The following is a 4,349-nucleotide window of genomic DNA, read 5'->3' as shown; positions in this document are numbered from 1 at the left end:
GTTATATAATGTCTAATCACTGGGTTGTACACCTAAAACTAATACAATATTGTATGTTAACTATAATTGGAAAATATTATTTAAAGTAAAAAAATAAAAAAAATTGAAAGAAAACCTATCATGGTATTTAGCTAATCATATACTTTACATAGTGTTCTTCTTGATATTTCCAGTCGAATGACTATGCTGCACACCTGAAACCAATACAAAAAGTATTGAAAGTAAATATTATTGAAAAAAGAAGAAAATCTGTTATTTACTGTCACATAAGTAGAAATAACTGAATTGAACAGATTTGGTATAGGGTGGTCCACACAATCATTGGCTTCAAATTCCTATAGTTCTGTATGTTGAAAAAGTGAACAAACTTGTTCCTTGGAATATGAGAGGGTAGAGATATGGCTCATCTATAAAAATATGCTGAGGTCATAAGGAATTCTCTGTAAAAATTTATTGGTGACTCTTATATGACAAAATTATTGCAAATGTGGTGGCCAAATGGCGATTCTTCTATTATTTCTTCTATGTTTATTAGGTATCCTATAAGAATGGACTTACCCTATTTCCCACATTTATTTATTTATTTATTTATTTATTTATTTATTCATTCATTCATTCATTCATTCATTCATATCATCATGGTCTCATGGATGCTTATTCTCTTGAGTTATAATCCATTACCACTATTTATTTTGTAGCTGTAGGTGTTTTTATTGGTTGCAAGGATTCTAAATGATCTCAGAGAAGCCAACTGGGAAATACTTATAACAGAAACAAAAGGAGTAAAAACTAGAAACTAAGAAACTGAAGGGAAGTTTACCCACAGGAGGTGGGTCAGGAGTGGGACACAAATAATGGGGGATGGGGCAATATAGCTGTTGATATACAGACAATAAATAAAAAATAAATTTCAACCTGTTTATGCATGTTAAAACCCATGAGTTTGAATTGATATCTCCAATTCTGGTTTGATACCATAGAGAGTTTTCCAGCCTCTCCTTTTCCATGTACAGAGCTCCTTTCCCTGAGAGTGAGAGTCACTATCTTTTCCTCAGTGTTTACTTATTTGCTGAATCTTTGGATACATGGTGAGTTGTTTCAGAATCTTGAACTCATACCACAGTTAATAACATACCACAGCTTAAAACTTTGTTTTGAGTTTTTTTTAAATTATTTATTTATTTATTTTTGGTAAACCCCACTTTCAGTGGTTTACATTTATTATTTTTTAAAAATTTTTAATTAAATCTTTATTGTTCAGATTACATTTGTTCCTCTTCCCCCCCCATAACTCCCCTCCTCCCAGTTCCCGCCCCACCCTCTGCCCTCATTCCCCACCCACTGTCCTCATTCATAGGTGCACGGTTTTTGTCCAGTCTCTTCCCGCATCTCCCACTCCCCTTTCCCCCCCAAGAATAGTCAGTCCCTTCCCTTTCTATGTCCCTGATTCTATTATAATCACCAGTTCATTCTGTACATCAGATTATTTATTCACTTGATTCTTAGATTCACTTGTTGTTAGATGCATGTTTGTTGTTCATAATTTGTATCTTTATCTTTTTCTTCTTCTTCCTCTTCTTAAAGGATACCTTTCAGCATTTCGTATAATACTGGTTTAGTGGTGATGAACTCCTTTAGCTTTTCCTTATCTGTGAAGCTCTTTATCTGACCTTCAATTCTGAATGATAGCTTTGCTGGATAAAGTAATCTTGGTTGTAGGTTCTTGGCATTCATCACTTTGAATATTTCTTGCCATTCCCTTCTGGCCTGCACAGTTTCTGTTGAGAAATCAGCTGACAGTCGTATGGGTACTCCCTTGTAGGTAATTGACTTTCTTTCTCTTGCTGCTTTTAAGAGTCTCTCTTTGTCTTTTGCTCTTGGCATTTTAATTATTATGTGTCTTGGTGTGGTCCTCTTTGGATTCCTTTTGTTTGGGGTTCTCTGTGCTTCTTGGACCTGTAAGTCCATTTCTTTCACCAGGTGGGGGAAGTTTTCTGTCATTATTTCTTCAAATAGGTTTTCAATATCTTGCTGTCTCTCATCTTCTGGCACCCCTATAATTCTGATATTAGTGCGCTTGAAGCTGTCCCAGAGGCTCCTTACACTATCTTCGTATTTTTGGATTCTTTTTTCATTTTGCTTTTCCGGTTGGGTGTTTTTTGCTTCTTCACATTTCAAATCTTTGACTTGATTATTGCACTCCTCTTGTCTGCTGTTGGGTGTCTGTATAATATTCTTTATTTCAGTCAATGAATGCTTAATTTCTAGTTGGTTCTTTATCACAACATCGAGGGTCTCATTAGTTTTCTTGAGGCTCTCATCAAGTTTATCGGCAGCTTCTAGCACATTATTGAAAGCCCTCAAAATTGCGTTTTTTAGCTCTATATCCTCCATTTCTGTCATGTTTTTTTTGTCTCTGCATTTTTTATGCTTTCTTGGTGCACCCCCTAGTGGTCTTTGTGCGCAGTCTTGTTCTAGTTAAGCCTTGATTGTTGTAGTTAATACTAGAGGGATTTGACCACCAGGCCGACTGGCTGTGAGAATCAGCTGTGTCTGCCATGGGAAAACTTCTGTCCTCTGGAGAGGTGCTAATCTAGCCTTTGCCTGAGGCTGTCCGGCAAATGGCTCTGCGCAGGGCTTGGGCGGGATGGGTCGCAGGGGATCAACAGGGCGGGTGGAGGGAGCAGTTATGGCTGCTCTCAGTCTCATTCCCAGAGGCTCTGCTTCTCAGAACCCCAGCAACCGCTGCAAACCTCGGAGAGAAAGCTGCCCTCACGTTCCAACCGATGCCAGACAATCCCGCTTCTCCCGTTTGAGTCTGAGTCCCTAGAGACTCACCCAGATCTGGAGCTCAGAGTCTGAGACTCCTCTGATTGAAAACGACAACGCGCCTCAGCCACCAGCGCTTTCGCGCGCACCTCCGCACCTTTGTATTTCCACACTGCGCCTCTTCTGAGCCTCGGTATGCTGTTCTCTCTCCTTCTAGTTGAAGAATCTCTCCTCAGCCAGCTTTCCTGTGGTTCTGGGTGATGTCCGTTCCGCTTTTAGTTGTATTTTTGAAGTGGTTGTTTGCGGCAGCAATCTCCGGTGTTTACCTATGCCGCCATCTTGGTTCCCTCCGAGTTTGTTTTTTTTTTAAATTGTGAAAGTATATAGACAAAATTCTGGATTCCAGAACTACTTAGGTTATTTATTTTATTTTCCCTTTTAGTGTAATTATGGTGTTAATTTGAATTTTGTTATGTTCATTTGATTTGTTTTAGTCTATTTTGCTTTACTAGCCACCTTTTCTATTCATGTTTTACTTGCAAAAGGCAACATAGTCAAAACTACACAAATAATTCTACCCATCTCCCCATCGCTTCTGCCCCAACTCCTGTAGATAAAAAATCCTATTAGTTTCTGATTTATTCTTCCTGTGCTTCTTTTTGCTCAATGGGTAGACAGTTGGATATTTTATTTCCCTTCATTTTTACATGAGAAGTAGCACGCTATAAATGCTCTTTTACACATTGCTTTTTTTTTTATTTAGCAATATATCTTACTATTTCTTTGTATTAATTCATAGATACCCTTGTTCTTATTTTTTTCACAGTTGCAAAATACTCAATTGATATTCTATAGAGACTCTTTAGTGGTCATAAAATGAGATCTTGCTGATGAGTGTCCTAAATGGTTCAAAGGGGTAGAATGGTAAATTTTATGTTTTGTATATCAAACTACAATTAAAAATTAAAGAGAGTGTAAAAAGTGATCTCTTAAGAGCACAGGGGAGAATCATAAAAAAATAATAATAATGTATGATTAAGTTAATACAGACAGTCCTTGGGTTACGTCGGAATTGACATATGTCGTTTCATGGTTACGTCGCCATCTCCCATTTATTTATATAAAAAAAAGTTCTGTCATTTCGACGTATGTACATATGTGTTTTATGTTTATTATTATTATTTTTTACTTCTTATTTATTTATTAAAATGTATTATGATTACACTAGAGGCCCGGTGCACGAAAATTGTGTGGGGAGGGGGATGGTCCCCTCAGCCCAGCCTGCACCCTCTCTAATTCGGGACCCCTTGGGTGATTTCTGACTGCTGGTTTAGGCCCGATCCGGACAGCCCTCTCACAGTCCTGGACTCCTGGCTCCTAATCGCTCACCTGCCTGCCTGCCTTGTTGCCCCTAACTGCCCGCCCCCCCCCGGCCTGACCACCCCTCACTGCCTCTGCATGCCGGCCTAATTGCCCCTAACTGCCCTCCACTGCTGGCCATGTCGCCCCCATTTGCCCCCTCCCTGCTGGCTGGTCACATCTAACTGCCCCTCCTCGTAGCCTGGGTGCCCCCTTCTTCT

This window comes from Myotis lucifugus, unplaced genomic scaffold, assembly GCF_000147115.1.
Source record: "Myotis lucifugus unplaced genomic scaffold, Myoluc2.0 scaffold_43, whole genome shotgun sequence".
Classification (NCBI taxonomy): Eukaryota; Metazoa; Chordata; class Mammalia; order Chiroptera; family Vespertilionidae; genus Myotis; species Myotis lucifugus.
This window is presented reverse-complemented; position numbering follows the sequence as displayed.